The 22,448-nt window shown below is 45.2% G+C and overlaps 4 non-coding genes across 4 annotated transcripts; all 4 read right to left on the reverse strand.

Moving 5' to 3' along the window:
* Positions 1–283: 283 nt before the first annotated feature.
* TRNAD-GUC (transfer RNA aspartic acid (anticodon GUC)) lies at positions 284–355 on the reverse strand. The gene has a single exon. It is a non-coding gene; the product is annotated as a tRNA-Asp (tRNA).
* A 3,329-nt stretch (positions 356–3,684) lies between these two features.
* Positions 3,685–3,756, reverse strand: TRNAD-GUC (transfer RNA aspartic acid (anticodon GUC)). The gene has a single exon. It is a non-coding gene; the product is annotated as a tRNA-Asp (tRNA).
* Positions 3,757–15,870: 12,114 nt separating this feature from the next.
* On the reverse strand, positions 15,871–15,942 carry TRNAD-GUC (transfer RNA aspartic acid (anticodon GUC)). The gene has a single exon. It is a non-coding gene; the product is annotated as a tRNA-Asp (tRNA).
* Positions 15,943–19,585: 3,643 nt separating this feature from the next.
* TRNAD-GUC (transfer RNA aspartic acid (anticodon GUC)) lies at positions 19,586–19,657 on the reverse strand. The gene has a single exon. It is a non-coding gene; the product is annotated as a tRNA-Asp (tRNA).
* Positions 19,658–22,448: the final 2,791 nt, after the last annotated feature.

Genomic DNA, 22,448 nt, shown 5'->3' on the forward strand with positions numbered 1-22,448 from the left:
GTCTCCCGCGTTACATGTGGGGAACCTAACGACTTTACTACCGAGGACTCGGTCAGAGTGGGGCAGATTTGTGATTGACAGAAATTATAACTAGAAATAATCTCTAATACTTAATAAATAATCGTTTGAAATGAAGAAGGAGTCATCTTTAAATGTTCAGGCTTTTGAGTGCAGCAGGTGATTTAACGTTATGTGAAATTAACGTTATAAAAGGAAACAGCAAGTGATTTTAAATTGTAATAACAATGAGAGCCAGTGGCCAAAACATTTTGAAAGCGTAGCTCTCCCCAACGGGGAATTGAACCCCGGTCTCCCGCGTGACAGGCGGGGATACTAACCACTATACTATCGAGGACTCGCTCAAAATTCGACTGATTCTAGATTGACTGATATTATAACAAGTAGAAATGAACCCATATACTCGGCATATTACCGATTGAAATGAAGAGGGGTTATCTTTAAAAGTTCAAGCTGGTTAGAGAAGCAGGTTACCTAACGATTAGGGAAAATCACGTGATTAATGTCAAGAGCAAGTCCTTTCAAATAGTAATAACAATAAGGAGAGCCAGAGGCCAAAACATTTTTAAAAGAGTATTTCTCCCCGACGGGGAATTGAACCCTGGTTTCCCACGTTCCATTTGGGGAAACTAACGACGTTACTATCGAGGACTCGGTCAGAGTGGGGCTAATTCGTGATTGACAGCAATTATAACAGAAAAAAACTCATATTCTCAGTAGATAATAGCTTGAAATGAAGAAGGATTCATCTTTAAAAGTTCAGGCTTTTGTGTGCAGCAGGTGACTCAACGTTTGGTGAAATTAACGTGATAAAAGGGAACAGCAAGTAATTTTAAATTGTAATAACAATGAGAGCCAGTCTACATTTTCTTTTTAAATAGAGTTGCTCTCCCAGACGGGGAATTGAACCCCGGTCTCCCTCGTGACAGGCGGGGATACTAACCTCTATACTATCGAGGACCCGCTCAGAATGCGACTGATTCTAGATTGACTGATATTATAACAAGTAGAAATGAACCCATATTCTCGGCATATTACTGATTGAAATGAAGAGGGTTTTATCTTTAAAAGTTCAAGCTGGTTAGAGCAGCAGGTTACCTAACGATTAGGAAAAATCACGTGAATAAAGTCAAGAGCAAGTCCTTTCAAATAGTAATAACAATAAGGAGAGCCAGAGGCCAAAACATTTTTAAAAGAGTAGTTCTCCCAGACGTGGAATTGAACCCTGGTCTCCCGCGTTCCATGTGGGGAAACTAACGACGTTACTATCGAGGACTCGGTCAGAGTGGGGCAGATTTGTGATTGACAGAAATTATAACTAGAAATAATCTCTAATACTTAATAAATAGTCGTTTGAAATGAAGAAGGAGTCATCTTTAAAAGTTCAGGCTTTTGAGTGCAGCAGGTGGCTCAACGTTTGGTGTAATTAACGTGATAAAAGGGTACAGCAAATAATTTTTAATTGTAAAAACAATGAGAGCCAGTGGTCATTTTTTAGAAAAGAGTTGTTCCCCAGACGGGACATTGAACCCTGGTCTCCCGCGTTACATGTGGGGAACCTAACGACTTTACTATCGAGGACTCGGTCAGAGTGGGGCACATTTGTGATTGACAGAAATTATAACTAGGAATAATCTCTAATACTTAATAAATAATCGTTTGAAATGAAGAAGGAGTCATCTTTAAATGTTCAGGCTTTTGAGTGCAGCAGGTGACTTAACGTTTGGTGAAATTAACGTTTATAAGGGAACAGCAAGTGATTTTAAATTGTAATAACAATGAGAGCCAGTGGCCAAAACATTTTAAAAAGTGTAGCTCTCCCCGCCGGGGAATTGAACCCTGGTCTCCCGCGTTCCATGTGGGGAAACTAACGACTTTATCATCGAGGACTCGGTCAGAGTGGGGCTAATTCGTGATTGACAGCAATTATAAAAAAAAACTCATATCCTCAGTAAATAATAGCTTGAAATGAAGAAGGATTCATCTTTAAAAGTTCAGGCTTTTGAGTGCAGCAGGTGACTCAACGTTTGGTGAAATTAACGTGATAAAAGGGAACAGCAAGTGATTTTAAATTGAAATAACAATGAGAGCCAGTGGCCAAAACATTTTAAAAAGTGTTGCTCTCCCCGACGGGGAATTGAACCCCGGTCTCCCGAGTGACAGGCGGGGATACTAACCACTATACTATCGAGGACTCGCTCAGAATGCGACTGATTCTAGATTGACTGATATTATGACAACTAGAAATGAACCCATATACTCTTCATATTACCGATTGAAATGAAGAGGGGTTTATCTTTAAAAGTTCAAGCTGGTTAGAGCAGCAGGTTACTTCATAATTGGTGAAAATCACGTGATTAAAGTCAAGGGCAAGTCCTTTTAAATTGTAATAACAATGAGAGCCAGTGGCCATTTTCTTTTTTAAAAGAGTTACACTCTCCCCGACGGGGAATTGAACACTGGTCTCCCGCGTTACATGTGGGGAACCTAACGGCTTTACTATCGAGGACTCGGTCAGGGTGAGGCAGATTTGTGATTGACAGAAATTATAACTAGAAATAATCTCTAATACTCAATAAATAATAGCTTGAAATGTTGAAGGATTCATCTTTAAAAGTTAAGGCTTTTGAGTGCAGCAGGTGATTTAACGTTTGGTGAAATTAACGTTATAAAAGGGAACAACAGCAAGTGACTTTAAATTGTAATAACAATGAGAGCCAGTCGCCAAAACATTTTAAAAAGTATTGCTCTCCCCGACGGGGAATTCAACCCCGGTCTCCCGCGTGACAGGCGGGGATACTAACCACTATACTATCGAGGACTCGCTCAGAATGCGACAGATTCTAGATTGACTGATATTATAACAAGTAGAAATGAACCCATATTCTCGGCATATTACTGATTGAAATGAAGAGCGGTTTATCTTTAAAAGTTCAAGCTGGTTACAGCAGCAGGTTACCTAACGATTAGGGAAAATCACGTGATTAAAATCAAGAGCAAGTCCTTTCAAATAGTAATAACAATAAGGAGAGCCAGAGGCCAAAACATTTTTTAAAAGAATAGTTCTTCCCGACGGGGAAATGAACCCTGGTCTCCCGCGTTCCATGTGGGGAAACTAACGACGTTACTATCAAGGACTCGGTCAGAGTGGGGCTAATTCGTGATTGACAGCAATTATAACAAAACAAACTCATATTCTCAGTAGATAATAGCTTGAAATGAAGAAGGATTCATTTTTAAAAGTTCAGGCTTTTGAGTGCAGCAGGTGGTGAAATAACGTGATAAAAGGGAACAGCAAGTAATTTTAAATTGTAATAACAATGAGAGCCAGTGGCCATTTTTTTAAAAAGAGTTGCTCTCCCCGACAGGGAATTGAACCCTGGTCTCCCGCGTTACATGTGGGGAACCTAACGACTTTACTATCGAGGACCCGGTCTGAGTGGGGCAGATTTGTGATTGACAGAAATTATAACTAGAAATAATCTCTAATACTCAATAAATAATAGCTTGAAATGTTGAAGGAGTCATCTTTAAATGTAAAGGCTTTTGAGTGCAGCAGGTGATTTAACGTTTGGTGAAATTAACGTTAGAAAAGGGAACAGCAAGTGATTTTAAATTGTAATAACAATGAGAGCCAGTGGCCAAAACATTTTAAAAAGTGTAGCTCTCCCCGACGGGGAATTGAACCCCGGTCTCCCGCGTGACAGGCGGGGATACTAACCACTATACTATCGAGGACTCGCTCAGCATGCGACAGATTCTAGATTGACTGATATTATAACAAGTAGAAATAAACCCATATTCTCGGCATATTACTGATTGAAATGAAGAGGGGTTTATCTTTAAAAGTTCAAGCTGGTTACAGCAGCAGGTTACCTAATGATTAGGGAAAATCACGTGATTAAAATCAAGAGCAAGTCCTTTCAAATAGTAATAAAAATAAGGAGAGCCAGAGGCCAAAACATTTTTTAAAAGAATAGTTCTTCCCGACGGGGAAATGAACCCTGGTCTCCCGCGTTCCATGTGGGGAAACTAACGACGTTACTATCGAGGACTCGGTCAGAGTGGGGCTAATTCGTGATTGACAGCAATTATAACAAAACAAACTCATATTCTCAGTAGATAATAGCTTGAAATGAAGAAGGATTCATTTTTAAAAGTTCAGGCTTTTGAGTGCAGCAGGTGGTGAAATTAACGTGATAAAAGGGAGCAGCAAGTAATTTTAAATTGTAATAACAATGAGAGCCAGTGGCCATTTTTTAAAAAAAGAGTTGCTCCCCAGACGGGGAATTGAACCCTGATCTCCCGCGTTACATGTGGGGAACCTAACGACTTTACTATCGAGGACTCGGTCAGAGTGGGGCAGATTTGTGATTGACAGAAATTATAACTAGAAATAATCTCTAATACTTAATAAATAATCGTTTGAAATGAAGAAGGAGTCATCTTTAAAAGTTCAGGCTTTTGAGTGCAGCAGGTGACTCAACGTTTGGTGTAATTAACATGATAAAAGGGTACAGCAAGTAATTTTAAATTGTAATAACAATGAGAGCCAGTGGCCATTTTTTTTAAAAAGAGTTGCTCCCCAGACGGGGAATTGAACCCTGGTCTCCCGCGTTACATGTGGGGAATCTAACGGCTTTGCTATCGATGACTCGGTCAGAGTGGGGCAGATTTGTGATTGACAGAAATTATAATTAGAAATAATCTCTAATACTCAATAAATAATCGTTTGAAATGAATAAGGAGTCATCTTTAAAAGTTCAGGCTTTTGAGTGCAGCAGGTGACTTAACGTTTGGTGAAATTAACGTGATAAAAGGGAACAGCAAGTGATTTTAAATTGTAATAACAATGAGAGCCAGTCGCCAAAACATTTTAAAAAGTATTGCTCTCCCCGACGGGGAATTGAACCCCGGTCTCCCGCGTGACAGGCAGGGATACTAACCACTATACTATCGAGGACTCGCTCAGAATGCGACTGATTCTAGATTGACTGATATTATAACAAGTAGAAATGAACCCATATTCTCGGCATATTACTGATTGAAATGAAGAGGGGTTTATCTTTAAAAGTTCAAGCTGGTTAGAGCAGCAGGTTACCTAACGATTGGTGAAAATCACGTGATTAAAGTCAAGAGCAAGTCCTTTTAAATTGTAATAACAATGAGAGCCAGTGGCCATTTTTTAAAAAAGAGTTGCTCTCCCCGACGGGAAATTGAACCCTGGTCTCCCGCGTTACATGTGTAGTGGTGATACGTGCTGGGGTAGGGATCGTGTGTCAGCGCGTAGTGATTGGCTGTGTGTGTTGGTGACGCGCGCTGACGGTGAAGGATCAGGGGTCAGCGCGGGGTCATGGGTTATGTGGTAGTGATTGGCTGTGTGCCGGTGACGCGCTTGAGAGGGAGTGATCGTGTGGCAGCGCGGCGTGATTGGTTGTGTAGTGGTAACACGCGCTGGGGAAAACGGATCGTAGGAACAGCGCGTCGTGATTGGTCAACTAAGGAGCGATGCTCACGTCGAGGTCCGCATACACTCCGTCTCCCATGAGCGGCGACTATATAAGGGGATGCGCACAGGCGCACGGGGACGGAGTACCAGCGAAGACTGAAGACGGAGGAGGAGTCGGAACCCTGGGACCCGGGGCCGAACGTCCGTGAGAGGGCCGGCTCGTGGGACTCAGAGGTTGTGGCCCACGCCCAAGCTGGGGTAGGCCTGTAGGCTCCACAGACGTTACGGGGTCAAGTGAAGTGTGTATAGCCGGAGGAATAGAAGCTACACGAGTCAAGTGAAGTGTGTGTAGCCGGAGGAATAGAAGCTACACGAGTCAAGTGAAGTGTGTGTAGCCGGAGGAATAGAAGCTACACGAATCAAGTGAAGTGTGTGTAGCCGGAGGAATAGAAGCTACACGAGTCAAGTGAAGTGTGTGTAGCCGGAGGAATAGTAACTACACGTGTCGAGTGAAGTGTGTGTCGTCCGAGGAATAGAGACCACTCGTTGTATAGTGACAAGTCAAGATTTAATAAAAAGTGTGTTACCCGTCAAGGAGTTTCCTGCCGTCATTCAAATACTTCAACTGGTGTCAGAAGTGAAACAGTCTTCCAAGCATGGATACAAGGAAGACCCGTCGGACTCACGAGATTGACCACGAGGATAACCTTGACGACTCGGGCCAGCTGGCATCGGGGGGTGAGGAAGAAGAAATGCCGACGCCGCAGGATCCGCGGAGGGCGCCGGACGAGCGATTGGGGACCGAAGCCGTGCTCCGCGAGGCGCACTCCCATCTGGCGGAGCTGCTGCTCGCCGCCGCGTCCATCCTGGCGGAGATCAGCACGTCGGGAGGAGTGGGGACGTCGGCGGACATTCAACAGGGTCACCCTGCGGATTCCCGCCAAAATGACTGGGGGATTCCCGCCCTTTCTACTGCGCGGCCATCTTTTGGCGGGAACGGCGAGCACCACGTGGCGGCGGTTCTCCAAGCGCGCCCGCTTACGTCATCAACGCGCGCTGCGGACCGCCATCAGACACCAGCCATTGGGGCCGCCATCTCTCACACCGACGGAGCGGCGGAGAGGAACCAGAGGCATAGGACGACTTCATCTTTCAACAGCGCCTTCCAACATTGTCAGCCTTCAAGGCGGATGGCGGGGACTGGGGCCAATTCCAGCGCAGATTTCTGGCGCATCAGGAAATGTCCGCCTGGTCCGACGCTACGGCGCTGCGGGCACTGCCTGCCATGTTGGACGACAACGCGCTCGCGGCCTTCACGTCAGCATGGAGGTCGGACCGCTCCACGCTTAAGGCCGCGTTGGGTCTCATGGCCAAGGTCTACGGACCTCCCTCGGCGTGTCGCCATCATTTTTACGCAAGGCGGAAGGCGGACATGGAGACTGTGCTCGCCTACCGGACGGCGTTGCTGGCTCTCGCCGACGCCGCGTTCCCTCGTATGGACGAGGAGGGCCAGGACGCGTTGGTCTTGGAGCAACTGCTCAAGTTGGCCCAGGACCTGGGGGTCCCCATCAACACGGCCGACGAGATCGATATTTCTTCCTTGCGGGTCACAACAAGTATACAGGCGCACGAGGTCCTTCAACGTAAACAGGCGGTCGTCTGCAACGCTGCCGTGGCCTCAGCTCCGGGCCCGGTGGTCACCGAACCCCAAGTTGTCAGCCCACGAGAGGAGGCGTTCACCACGGGACGACCAGGGGACTGGAGGTCGGGGGTCATTCGCCTCTGCGATCGGCCCGCAAGCTGGAGCAACCGAGATCTCCGACGACCCTCATCACGTGTTATAACTGCGGCCTCCGGGGCCACGTGGCGTCCGGTTGCCGCGCTCCACGTCAGCGCGCCATGGGACCTCGGCTGGACGACGACCAAGCTCCAAGTCGTCCCTACTAACCCCGGCAAGTCGCGGCACCTCACATGCTCGGCCTACATTCACGACACACATGGGCCATCGCGTTGCGGCAGAGGAGAGCTGGTTAGGGTTCGGGGATTCGGTTCGGCGAGGGGGGTTCTGCCGGGACCGGGGGGACATTAAATGGTCGGAGTTGGGGCACAGAATAGTGGCTGCCTCGGCGGGATCATCCATCGTTACGGGATTCATTGATGGGGTCGAGGTCAGGGTGTTAGTGGACACGGGGGCGTCGGCGACTATTATATCGGACCTCATTTACAACATTCTCCCCGTCCAATGTCGACCGCTGCTCCCAGTGGACGTGCCATTTTACGCCGCTAATGGGGGATCGTTGGGCATTATCGGTCAGATTAGGGCGTCCATTTGCATTGGAGATATAAAATCTTCGGGACCCGTTTTCGTTTCTTCTTCCTTGGCGGTTCCTTGTCTATTGGGCACAGATTTTTTGGCTAAAATGCCCATTAAAATTCTCATCGATCAGCGTTGCATTGAACTACCATCGGGTCGCCGTATTTCATTTTTAACGAACCCTACTGAAATTCGGACGGCGTGCGCTACGATACAAGCGTTGGCGACACAGACCGTGCACGTGCCCCCGGATTCACAGATGTTAATTCCCCTCCGGTTGCGGAAACCGTGGGTGGGGGAGACCTCGGAACAAAGCATGCTTTTGGGTCCTTCAATTAGGGCTGTCGGAGGTCTCGATTTGTCGGTGGCTCACACTTTGGTTCGGGCTGACAAGGACCCGTTTGTCATGGTTTTAAATGCTGGGTCGCGGCCGGCCGTTATTCAGCAGGGCACCGTGCTAGCTCACGCGGCACGGGTCCCTGCGGAAGAGCGGCTGGTTGCGCAGGTTGATCCGAGCCCCACGCGGAACATTACAGTGAGGGAGGACCTTGGATGGGTCGATTCTCTGTGCGCGGACTCGAACGATTTGTCAACGGTACAGTTGGGTGCGCTGCGTGCGTTGCTGATAGAGTTTTCTGATGTGTTCAGTAAGCATAAGTATGACATTGGGTGCACGAACCTGTTACGCCACCATATTGAAACGGGCGATGCGGCACCGGTCAGGCAAAATCCCTTCCGACTGAGTCCTGCTGAGAAGGAACACGTTCAGTCGGCCGTCAACGATATGCTGGAAGCCGAAATTATTTCGCCTTCTTCCAGTCCTTGGGGAGCACCTATTGTGCTGGTTAAAAAGCAGGACGGGTCCTTGCGATTTTGCGTAGATTTCCGTTGCCTGAATAAAATCTCTGTGGCTGACGCGTATCCGCTCCCCAGAATGGACGAGTTCCTCGATGCATTGTCTGGTGCGCGATATTTTTCGACTCTTGATTTATTATCGGGATTCTGGCAGTTGCCACTCGACGACGAGTCTAAACCTAAGACAGCATTTCGGACTCCAGGGGGCCTGTTCCAGTTTAACCGGTTACCCATGGGACTTCACTCCGCTCCCGCGACGTTTCAGCGCCTTATGGAGTTGGTTTTGTCGGGCTTGCAATGGGATACGTGCTTGATTTACCTTGACGATGTCATTGTTTTCAGTAAGACGTTTGAGGAACACCTCCAGCGATTGAGAAGGGTGTTCTTGAGAATATGATCGGCTAATTTAAAGTTTAAACCGGCCAAATGCCACCTTCTTCGTAAGTCCGTTAGATACTTGGGCCACATTGTCGACTCTTCGGGGATCTCTACCGATCCCGCGAAGACGGACTGTGTCAGTTCATGGCCGACGCCCACGTCAGTTTCGGACGTGCGCAGTTTCATCGGTTTTGCTTCTTATTACCGCCGATTCGTTGAGCATTTCGCCACCATTGCAAAACCCTTGCACGCTCTAACGGCAAAAGGAGTCAAGTTCCGATGGGGACCGGAGGAGGAGGCCGCGTTCTGCTCCCTCCGGGATGCCTTGGTGGGTGCCCCACCCTTGCGTTATTCTGACTTTGCGAGTCCCTTCTTGCTAGACACGGATGCTAGCAACACGGGCATTGGGGGGGTGCTCTCGCAAGTCGTTGGGGGAGTCGAAAGGGTGGTCGCCTATGGTAGCAGGGTATTGTCACCGGCGGAGCAGCGCTACTGCGTCACCCGTCGCGAGCTGCTTGCTATTGTTTTTTTTGTACAACAATTTAGACCGTATCTCTATGGCCGTCACTTTACGGTCCGGACGGACCACGCGGCGCTTCAGTATTCATTGAGGGTCGCCCAACCCTCGGGCCAATTGTCACGGTGGTTGGAAGTCCTCCAGGACTATCAGTTCACGACTACATACCGTAAGGGGTTGCGCCACACAAACGCCGATGCCCTGTCGCGATTGTCGCCTTGTCACAAATGTGCCTGCTTATCGGGATCGGCGTGCTGTAAACTGACAGTTGGGGAAGGTATGGGGGCGTTGGCTGCGACCGCGGGTGCACCAATCGGGGATGTTCCCGCTACCCCTGAGGGAGAGGACTCGCTACTCTCACTGTCGCTGATTGAGTGGGGCCGTCTCCAAATGGAAGACAGCTCCCTGCTAGCATTGCGCCGCAGGGTGGGGGGTCCCGAGGAGGGCCGGGAGCGAACTGGCTCCTGGGTACTTAAGCAAGGCCTATTAATGAGATGGGATAGTTTGTCCCGGCGGCACTCACTTGTGGTGCCTTCCGCTGTGAGGGGGAAAGTTGTCTTGGCCGCACATGAACGCCTCTTGCATTTGGGAGGAAACAAAACGCTTGCTCTGCTTCAGCGTGACTATTATTGGCCGGGGATGGAGAGTGACGTGGTGAATATTCTAAAGGGATGTGTTGATTGCGCCAGACAGAAACCACCGCCCGTGGCATCTAATCCACCGCTGCAATCTATTCAGGTCTCGCGCACTAACGAGCTCGTTGCGCTCGATATTTTGGGGCCTTTTCCAGTCACGCCTAGGGGTAATAAGTACCTGTTGGTGGGTGTCGAATATTTTACCCGGTGGCCTATGGCGTGGCCACTCGCCAACCAGTCGGCGGCGGCTGTGACGGACGCCTTTGTCCAGGTCTACGTCCTGGACAAGGGGGCTCCCGAACGCTTGCTGACCGACCAAGGGAAACATTTTTCAAGTAAATTGCTGCAAGAGGTGTGCGACCTATTGGGTACTAAGAAGGTGCGTACCTCCCCGTACCACCCACAGACGGACGGGATGGTGGAGAGACTCCACAGGACTTTGACTTCTATGCTGTGCCAGCAGGTGTGTGAGGCACATGTTGATTGGGACCTGCAGGTCCCGGGGGTCCTCGCCGCGTATAGAATGGCCCCCCATTCAGCAACGGGATTTTCCCCATTCTATCTGATGTACGGTCGGGAAGCCGACCCGCCCATGGAAACGCAGCTGGGCCTGTCCGCACCACGAACAAATTCGAAATTGGCAGAACATATTAAATTTAATATCCATAAGCTGACAGAGGCAAGGGAGGCCGCACGGCTTAATTCGCGGGCTCGCCAAATTGCAAACGAGCGGTTGCGTGCACGGAAGGTGTCCGTGCACGACTGGAAACCAGGTGATAGGGCCTGGCTGCATTGCCCTCAGGCACCTTTGGCTACGTCGCCTAAATTGTTGAAGCCATGGCGGGGACCCATGGAGGTCGTGCGGGTTGCACGCCCCCAGTGCGTTCAAATAAAATGGGGAAAGCGCCGTTGGTACGTCCACCCCTCCCGACTGAAACCGTTCTCGCCTCCATATGGCCTCCCTTTGTGTCGTGAGGGCCGAGCATGTGACGTGACCGACGACCCAAGGGGGGAAATGTCTCTGCCTGATCCTCACATGTCTCCGCCTGATCCGCTCCCAGGTGTCTCGGAACTGACAGCTGCCGACCACCGGCGGCCGGATCTTCGCGGCGCGGCCGGTCCTTCCAGGCCCGATCCACGCCGTCCAGAGCAGCCGGAGCCACCGGACGGTCGTCAGCGTCCCGTCCCATACGACGGACCGACCAGGCGGACTCGCGCTAGGTCGCGCTACTTGTTATGATCTACCGATTGAGGAGTCGAGGCGGCCGGAGCGCCTCGTCACTGCATGTAGTCGCAGAGACACTGGACGCGTTCATTTTCTGGAATTCGCTTTTATTGTGTTGTTCGTCGGGCTGTACATAGCTTCTTATCTAGGTGTTGTGTGTGTTGTTGTTGACTTTTATTGTGTTGGTTGTCGATTTGTACATAGGTTGTTGTTGTTGTTGTGTTGTTGTTGTTGCGTTACAGGGCACACTGGGGGGTGGGGTTTTTCTTGTGTTGACGTTGTGTTGTGTTGTTGTTTAGCAGCCGGGCTGGCTGCGAGCTATGTGGGAGGGGGTGATGTAGTGGTGATACGCGCTGGGGTAGGGATCGTGTGTCAGCGCGTAGTGATTGGCTGTGTGTGTTGGTGACGCGCGCTGACGGTGAAGGATCAGGGGTCAGCGCGGGGTCATGGGTTATGTGGTAGTGATTGGCTGTGTGCCGGTGACGCGCTTGAGAGGGAGTGATCGTGTGGCAGCGCGGCGTGATTGGTTGTGTAGTGGTAACACGCGCTGGGGAAAACAGATCGTAGTAACAGCGCGTCGTGATTGGTCAACTAAGGAGCGATGCTCACGTCGAGGTCCACATACACTCCGTCTCCCGTGAGCGGGGACTATATAAGGGGATGCGCACAGGCGCACGGGGAGGGAGTACCAGCGAAAACTGAAGACGGATGAGGAGGCGGAACCCTGGGACCCGGGGCCGAACGTCCGTGAGAGGGCCGGCTCGTGGGACTCAGAGGTTGTGGCCCACGCCCAAGCTGGGGTGGGCCTGTAGGCTCCTCGGACGTTACGGGGTCAAGTGAAGTGTGTGTAGCCGGAGGAATAGAAGCTACACGAGTCAAGTGAAGTGTGTGTAGCCGGAGGAATAGAAGCTACACGAGTCAAGTGAAGTGTGTGTAGCCGGAGGAATAGAAGCTACACGAGTCAAGTGAAGTGTGTGTAGCCGGAGGAATAGTAACTACACGTGTCGAGTGAAGTGTGTGTCGTCCGAGGAATAGAGACCACTCGTTGTATAGTGACAAGTCAAGATTTAATAAAAAGTGTGTTACCCGTCAAGGAGTTTCCTGCCGTCATTCAAATACTTCACATGTGGGGAATCTAACGGCTTTACTATCGAGGACTCGGTCAGAGTGGGGCAGATTTGTGATTGACAGAAATTATAACTAGAAATAATCTCTAATACTCAATAAATAATAGCTTGAAATGTTGAAGGATTCATCTTTAAAAGTTAAGGCTTTTGAGTGCCGCAGGTGATTCAACGTTTGGTGAAATTAACGTTATAAAAGGGAACAGCAAGTGATTTTAAATTGTAATAACAATGAGAGCCTGTGGCCAAAACATTTTAAAAAGTGTAGCTCTCCCCGATGGGGAATTGAACCCTGGTCTCCCGCGTTCCATGTGGGGAAACTAACGACTTTATCATCGAGGACTCGGTCAGAGTGGGGCTAATTCGTGATTGACAGCAATTATAAAAAAAAAAACTCATATTCTCAGTAAATAATAGCTTGAAATGAAGAAGGATTCATCTTTAAAAGTTCAGGCTTTTGAGTGCAGCAGGTGACTCAACGTTTGGTGAAATTAACATGATAAAAGGGAACAGCAAGTAATTTTGAATTGTAATAACAATGAGAGCCAGTGGCCATTTTCTTTTTAAAAAGAGTTGCTTTCCCAGACGTGGAATTGAACCCCGGTCTGCCGCGTGACAGGCGGGGATACTAACCACTATATTATCGAGGACTCGCTCAGAATGAGGCTGATTCTAGATTGACTGATATTATAAAAAGTAGAAATGAACCCATATACTCGGCATGTTACCGATTGAAATGAAGAGGGGTTTATCTTTAAAAGTTCAAGCTGGTTAGAGCAGCAGGTTACTTCACAATTGGTGAAAATCACGTGATTAAAGTCAAGAGCAAGTCCTTTTAAATTGTAATAACAATGAGAGCCAGTGGCCATTTTTTTTAAAAAGAGTTTTTCTCCGCGACGGGGAATTGAACCCTGGTCTCCCGCGTTACATTTGGGGAACCTAACGGCTTTACTATCGAGGACTCGGTCAGAGTGGGAAGATTTGTGATTGACAGAAATTATAACTAGAAATAATTTCTAATACTCAATAAATAATAGCTTGAAATGTTGAAGGATTCATCTTTAAAAGTTAAGGCTTTTGAGTGCAGCAGGTGATTTAACGTTTGGTGAAATTAACGTTTTAAAAGGGAACAGCAAGTGATTTTAAATTGTAATAACAATGAGAGCCAGTGGCCAATTTCTTTTTTAAAAGTGTTGCTCTCCCGGACGGGGATTTGAAACCCGGTCTCCCGCGTGACAGGCGGGGATACTAACCACTATACTATCGAGGACTCGCTCGTTTTTCGACTGATTCTAGATTGACTGATATTATAAAAAGTAGAAATTAACCCATATACTCGGCATATTACCGATTGAAATGAAGAGGGGTTTATCTTCAAAAGTTCAAGCTGGTTAGAGCAGCCGGTTACTTCACAATTGGTGAAAATCACGTGATTGAAGTCAAGAGCAAGTCCTTTTAAATTGTAATAACAATAAGAGCCAGTGGCCATTTTTTTAAAAAGAGTTTTTCTCCGCGACGGGGAATTGAACCCTGGTCTCCCGCGTTACATTTGGGGAACCTAACGGCTTTACTATCGAGGACTCGGTCAGAGTGGGAAGATTTGTGATTGACAGAAATTATAACTAGAAATAATCTCTAATACTCAATAAATAATAGCTTGAAATGTTGAAGGATTCATCTTTAAAAGTTAAGGCTTTTGAGTGCAGCAGGTGATTTAACTTTTGGTGAAATTAACGTTATAAAAGGGAACAGCAAGTGATTTTAAATTGTAATAACAATGAGAGCCAGTGGCCAATTTCTTTTTTAAAAGTGTTGCTCTCCCCGACGGGGAATTGAACCCCTGTCTCCCGCGTGACAGGCGAGGATACTAACCACTATACTATCGAGGACTCGCTCAGAATGAGGCTGATTGTAGATTCATTGAAATTATAAGAAGTAGAAATGAACACATATACGGCATATTACCCATTGAAATGAAGAGGGGTTTATCTTCAAAAGTTCAAGCTGGTTAGAGCAGCAGGTTACCTAACGATTAGGGAAAATCACGTGATTAAAGTCAAGAGCAAGTCCTTTTAAATTGTAATAACAATGAGAGCCAGTGACCATTTTTTAAAAAAGAGTTGCTCTCCCCGACGGGGAATTGAACCCTGGTCTCCCGCGTTACATTTGGGGAACCTAACGGCTTTACTATCGAGGACTCGGTCAGAGTGGGGCAGATTTGTGATTGACAGAAATTATAACTAGAAATAATCTTTAATACTTAATAAATAATCGTTTGAAATGAAGACGGATTCATCTTTAAAAGTTAAGGCTTTTGAGTGCACCAGGTGATTTAACGTTTGGTGAAATTAACGTTATAAAAGGGAACAGCAAGTGATTTTGAATTGTAATAACAATGAGATCCAGTGGCCAAAACCTTTTGAAAAGTGTATCTCTCCCCGACAGGGAATTAAACTCCGGTCTCCCGCGTGAGAAGCGGGGTTACTAACCACTATACTATCGAGGACTCGCTCAGAATTCGACTGATTCTAGATTGACTGATATTATAACAAGTAGAAATGAACCCATATACTCGGCATATTACTGATTGAAATGAAGAGGAGTTTATCTATAAAGTGTAAGCTGGTTAGAGCAGCAGGTTACCTAACGATTAGGGAAAATCACGTGATTAAAATCAAGAGCACGCCTTTTCAAATAGTAATAACAATAAGGAGAGCCAGAGGCCAAAACATTTTTTAAAAGAGTAGTTCTTCCCGACGGGGAATTGAACCCTGGTCTCCCGCGTTCCATGTGGGGAAACTAACGACGTTACTATCGAGGACTCGGTCAGAGTCGGGCTAATTCGTGATTGACAGCAATTATAACAGAAAAAAACTCATATTCTCAGTAGATAATAGCTTGAAATGAAGAAGGATTCATCTTTAAAAGTTCAGGCTTTTGAGTGCAGCAGGTGACTCAACGTTTGGTGAAATTAACGTGATAAAAGGGAACAGCAAGTAATTTTAAATTGTAATAACAATGAGAGCCAGTGGCCATTTTCTTTTTTAAAAGAGTAGTTCTTCCCGACGGGGAATTGAACCCTGGTCTCCCGCGTTACATGTGGGGAACCTAACGACTTTACTATCGAGGACTCGGTCAGAGTGGGGCAGATTTGTGATTGACAGAAATTGTAACTAGGACTTAATAAATAATCGTTTGAAATGAAGATGGATTCATCTTTAAAAGTTAAGGCTTTTGAGTGCACCAGGTGATTTAACGTTTGGTGAAATTAACGTTATAAAAGGGAACAGCAAGTGATTTTAAATTGTAATAACAATGAGAGCCAGTGGCCAATTTCTTTTTTAAAAGTGTTGCTTTCCCCGACGGGGAATTGAACCCCGGTCTCCCGCGTGACAGGCGGGGATACTAACCACTATACTATCGAGGACTCGCTCGGAATTCGACTGATTCTAGATTGACTGATATTATAAAAAGTAGAAATGAACCCATATACTCGGCATATTACTGATTGAAATGAAGAGGGGTTTATCTTCAAAAGTTCAACCTGGTTAGAGCATCCGGTTACTTAACAATTGGTGAAAATCACGTGATTGAAGTCAAAAGCAAGTCCTTTTAAACTGTAATAACAATGAGAGCCAGTGGCCATTTTTTAAAAAAGAGTTGCTCTCTCCGACGGGGAATTGAACCCTGGTCCCCCGCGTTACATGTGGGGAACCTAACGACTTTACTATCGAGGACTCGGTCAGAGTGGGGCAGATTTGTGATTGACAGAAATTGTAACTAGGAATAATCTCTAATACTTAATAAATAATCGTTTGAAATGAAGAAAGAGTCATCTTTAAAAGTTCAGGCTCTTGAGTGCAGCAGATGACTTAACGTTTGGTGAAATTAACGTTATAAAAGGGAACAGCAAGTGATTTTAAATTGTAATAACAATGAGAGCCAGTGGCCAAAACATTTTAAGAAGTGTATCTCTCCCCGACGGGAAATTGAACCCCGGTCTCCCGCGAGACAGGCGGGGATACTAACCACTATACTATCGAGGACTCGTTCGGAAATCGACTGATTTTAGATTGACTGATATTATAAAACGTAGAAATGAACCCATATACTCGGCATATTACCGATTGAAATGAAGATGGATTTCTCTTCAAACGTTCAAGCTGGTTAGAGCAGCAGGTTACCTAATGATTAGGGAAAATCACGCGATTAAAGTCAAGAGCAAGTCCTTTTAAATTGTAATAACAATGAGAGCCAGTGACCATTTTTTTAAAAAGAGTTGCTCTCCCTGACGGGGAATTGAACCCTGGTCTCCCGCGTTACATTTGGGGAACCTAACGGCTTTACTATCGAGGACTCGGTCAGGGTGGGGCAGATTTGTGATTGACAGAAATTATAACTAGAAATAATCTCTAATACTTAATAAATAATCGTTTGAAATGAAGATGGATTCATCTTTAAAAGTTAAGGCTTTTGAGTGCACCAGGTGATTTAACGTTTGGTGAAATTAACGTTATAAAAGGGAACAGCAAGTGATTTTGAATTGTAATAACAATGAGATCCAGTGGCCAAAACCTTTTAAAAAGTGTATCTCTCCCCGACGGGGAATTGAACTCCGGTCTCCCGCGTGACAAGCGGGGATACTAACCACTATACTATCGAGGACTCGCTCAGAATTCGACTGATTCTAGATTGACTGATATTATAACAAGTAGAAATGAACCCATATACTCGGCATATTACTGATTGAAATGAAGAGGAGTTTATCTATAAAGTTTAAGCTGGTTAGAGCAGCAGGTTACCTAACGATTAGGGAAAATCACGTGATTAAAATCAAGAGCACGCCCTTTCAAATAGTAATAACAATAAGGAGAGCCAGAGGCCAAAACATTTTTTATAAGAGTAGTTCTTCCCGACGGGGAATTGAACCCTGGTCTCCCGCGTTCCATGTGGGGAAACTAACGACGTTACTATCGAGGACTCGGTCAGAGTCGGGCTAATTCGTGATTGACAGCAATTATAACAGAAAAAACACTCATATTCTCAGTAGATAATAGCTTGAAATGAAGAAGGATTCATCTTTAAAAGTTCAGGCTTTTGAGTGCAGCAGGTGACTCAACGTTTGGTGAAATTAACGTGATAAAAGGGAACAGCAAGTAATTTTAAATTGTAATAACAATGAGTGCCAGAGGCCATTTTCTTTTTTAAAAGAGTTCTCCCCGACAGAGAATTGAACCCCGGTCTCCCGCGTGACAGGCGGGGATACTAACCACTATACTATCGAGGACTCGCTCGGAATTCGACTGATTCTAGATTGACTGATATTATAAAAAGTAGAAATGAACCCATATACTCGGCATATTACCGATTGAAATGAAGAGGGGTTTATCTTCAAAAGTTCAAGCTGGTTAGAGCAGCCGGTTACTTCACAATTGGTGAAAATCACGTGATTGAAGTCAAGAGCAAGTCCTTTTAAATTGTAATAACAATAAGAGCCTGTGGCCATTTTTTTAAAAAGAGTTTTTCTCCGCGACGGGGAATTGAACCCTGGTCTCCCGCGTTACATTTGGGGAACCTAACGGCTTTACTATCGAGGACTCGGTCAGAGTGGGAAGATTTGTGATTGACAGAAATTATAACAAGAAATAATCTCTAATACTCAATAAATAATAGCTTGAAATGTTGAAGGATTCATCTTTAAAAGTTAAGGCTTTTGAGTGCAGCAGGTGATTTAACGTTTGGTGAAATTAAAGTTATAAAAGGGAACAGCAAGTGATTTTAAATTGTAATACCAATGAGAGCCAGTGGCCAATTTCTTTTTTAAAAGTGTTGCCCTCCCCGAAGGGAAATTGAACCCCGGTCTCCCGCGTGACAGGCGGGGATACTAACCACTATACTATCGAGGACTCGCTCGGAATTCGACTGATTCTAGATTGACTGATATTATAAAAAGTAGAAATGAACCCATATACTCGGCATATTACCGATTGAAATGAAGAGGGGTTTATCTTCAAAAGTTCAAGCTGGTTAGAGCAGCCGGTTACTTCACAATTGGTGAAAATCACGTGATTGAAGTCAAAAGCAAGTCCTTTTAAATTGTAATAACAATAAGAGCCAGTGGCCATTTTTTTAAAAGAGTTTTTCTCCGCGACGGAGAATTGAACCCTGGTCTCCCGCGTTACATTTGGGGAACCTAACGGCTTTACTATCGAGGACTCGGTCAGAGTGGGAAGATTTGTGATTGACAGAAATTATAACAAGAAATAATCTCTAATACTCAATAAATAATAGCTTGAAATGTTGAAGGATTCATCTTTAAAAGTTAAGGCTTTTGAGTGCAGCAGGTGATTTAACGTTTGGTGAAATTAAAGTTATAAAAGGGAACAGCAAGTGATTTTAAATTGTAATACCAATGAGAGCCAGTGGCCAATTTCTTTTTTAAAAGTGTTGCTCTCCCCGAAGGGAAATTGAACCCCGGTCTCCCGCGTGACAGGCGGGGATACTAACCACTATACTATCGAGGACTCGCTCGGAATTCGACTGATTCTAGATTGACTGGTATTATAAAAAGTAGAAATGAACCCATATACTCGGCATATTACCGATTGAAATGAAGAGGGGTTTATCTTCAAAAGTTCAAGCTGGTTAGAGCAGCCGGTTACTTCACAATTGGTGAAAATCACGTGATTGAAGTCAAAAGCAAGTCCTTTTAAATTGTAATAACAATAAGAGCCAGTGGCCATTTTTTTAAAAGAGTTTTTCTCCGCGACGGAGAATTGAACCCTGGTCTCCCGCGTTACATTTGGGGAACCTAACGGCTTTACTATCGAGGACTCGGTCAGAGTGGGAAGATTTGTGATTGACAGAAATTATAACTAGAAATAATCTCTAATACTCAATAAATAATAGCTTGAAATGTTGAAGGATTCATCTTTAAAAGTTAAGGCTTTTGAGTGCAGCAGGTGATTTAACGTTTGGTGAAATTAACGTTATAAAAGGGAACAGCAAGTGATTTTAAATTGTAATAACAATGAGAGCCAGTGGCCAATTTCTTTTTTAAAAGCGTTGCTCTCCCCGACGGGGAATTGAACCCCGGTCTCCCGCGTGACAGGCGGGGATACTAACCACTATACTATCGAGGACTCGCTCGGAATTCGACTGATTCTAGATTGACTGATTTTATAAAAAGTAGAAATGAACCCATATACTCGGCATATTACCGATTGAAATGAAGAGGGGTTAATCTTTAAAAGTTCAAGCTGGTTAGAGCAGCCGGTTACTTCACAATTGGTGAAAATCACGTGATTGAAGTCAAAAGCAAGTCCTTTTAAATTGTAATAACAATGAGAGCCAGTGGCCATTTTTTTAAAAAGAGTTGCTCTCCCCGACGGGGAATTGAACCCTGGTCTCCCGCGTTACATGTGGGGAACCTAACGACTTTACTATCGAGGACTCGGTCAGAGTGGGGCAGATTTGTGATTGACAGAAATTGTAACTAGGAATAATCTCTAATACTTAATAAATAATCGTTTGAAATGAAGAAGGAGTCATCTTTAAAAGTTCAGGCTTTTGAGTGCAGCAGGTGACTCAACGTTTGGTGTAATTAACGTTAAAAAGGGAACAGCAAGTGATTTTAAATTGTAATAACAATGAGAGCCAGTGGCCAAAACATTTCAAGAAGTGTATCTCTCCCCGACGGGAAATTGAACCCCGGTCTCCCGCGAGACAGGCGGGCATACTAACCACTATACTATCGAGCACTCGCTCGGAATTCGACTGATTCTAGATTGACTGATATTATAAAAAGTAGAAATGAACCCATATACTCGGCATATTACCGATTGAAATGAAGAGGGGTTTATCTTCAAAAGTTCAAGCTGGTTAGAGCAGCAGGTTACTTAACAATTGGTGAAAATCATGTGATTAAAGTCAAGAGCAAGTCCTTTTAAATTGTAATAACAATGAGAGCCAGTGGCCATTTTTTTTTTAAAAGAGTTGCTCTTCCCGACGGGGAATTGAACCCTGGTCTCCCGCGTTACATGTGGGGATACTAACCACAATACTATCGAGGACTCGCTCAGAATTCGACTGATTCTAGATTGACTGATATTATAACAAGTAGAAATGAACCCATATACTCGGCATATTACTGATTGAAATGAAGTGGAGTTTATCTATAAAGTTTAAGCTGGATAGAGCAGCAGGTTACCTAACGATTAGGGAAAATCACGTGATTAAAATCAAGAGCACGCCCTTTCAAATAGTAATAACAATAAGGAGAGCCAGAGGCCAAAACATTTTTTATAAGAGTAGTTCTTCCCGACGGGGAATTGAACCCTGGTCTCCCGCGTTCCATGTGGGGAAACTAACGACGTTACTATCGAGGACTCGGTCAGAGTCGGGCTAATTCGTGATTGACAGCAATTATAACAGAAAAAACTCATACTCTCAGTAGATAATAGCTTGAATTGAAGAAGGATTCATCTTTAAAAGTTCAAGCTTTTGAGTGCAGTAGGTGACTCAACGTTTGGTGAAATTAAAGTTATAAAAGGGAACAGCAAGTGATTTTAAATTGTAATACCAATGAGAGCCAGTGGCCAATTTCTTTTTTAAAAGTGTTGCCCTCCCCGAAGGGAAATTGAACCCCGGTCTCCCGCGTGACAGGCGGGGATACTAACCACTATACTATCGAGGACTCGCTCGGAATTCGACTGATTCTAGATTGACTGATATTATAAAAAGTAGAAATGAACCCATATACTCGGCATATTACCGATTGAAATGAAGAGGGGTTTATCTTCAAAAGTTCAAGCTGGTTAGAGCAGCCGGTTACTTCACAATTGGTGAAAATCACGTGATTGAAGTCAAAAGCAAGTCCTTTTAAATTGTAATAACAATAAGAGCCAGTGGCCATTTTTTTAAAAGAGTTTTTCTCCGCGACGGAGAATTGAACCCTGGTCTCCCGCGTTACATTTGGGGAACCTAACGGCTTTACTATCGAGGACTCGGTCAGAGTGGGAAGATTTGTGATTGACAGAAATTATAACTAGAAATAATCTCTAATACTCAATAAATAATAGCTTGAAATGTTGAAGGATTCATCTTTAAAAGTTAAGGCTTTTGAGTGCAGCAGGTGATTTAACGTTTGGTGAAATTAACGTTATAAAAGGGAACAGCAAGTGATTTTAAATTGTAATAACAATGAGTGCCAGTGGCCATTTTCTTTTTTAAAAGAGTTCTCCCCGACAGAGAATTGAACCCCGGTCTCCCGCGTGACAGGCGGGGATACTAACCACTATACTATCGAGGACTCGCTCGGAATTCGACTGATTCTAGATTGACTGATATTATAAAAAGTAGAAATGAACCCATATACTCGGCATATTACCGATTGAAATGAAGAGGGGTTTATCTTCAAAAGTTCAAGCTGGTTAGAGCAGCCGGTTACTTCACAATTGGTGAAAATCACGTGATTGAAGTCAAGAGCATGTCCTTTTAAATTGTAATAACAATAAGAGCCTGTGGCCATTTTTTTAAAAAGAGTTTTTCTCCGCGACGGGGAATTGAACCCTGGTCTCCCGCGTTACATTTGGGGAACCTAACGGCTTTACTATCGAGGACTCGGTCAGAGTGGGAAGATTTGTGATTGACAGAAATTATAACAAGAAATAATCTCTAATACTCAATAAATAATAGCTTGAAATGTTGAAGGATTCATCTTTAAAAGTTAAGGCTTTTGAGTGCAGCAGGTGATTTAACGTTTGGTGAAATTAAAGTTATAAAAGGGAACAGCAAGTGATTTTAAATTGTAATACCAATGAGAGCCAGTGGCCAATTTCTTTTTTAAAAGTGTTGCTCTCCCCGAAGGGAAATTGAACCCCGGTCTCCCGCGTGACAGGCGGGGATACTAACCACTATACTATCGAGGACTCG

The sequence above is a fragment of the Lampetra fluviatilis genome, chromosome 66 (assembly GCF_964198595.1).
Source record: "Lampetra fluviatilis chromosome 66, kcLamFluv1.1, whole genome shotgun sequence".
NCBI classification, from domain to species: Eukaryota; Metazoa; Chordata; class Hyperoartia; order Petromyzontiformes; family Petromyzontidae; genus Lampetra; species Lampetra fluviatilis.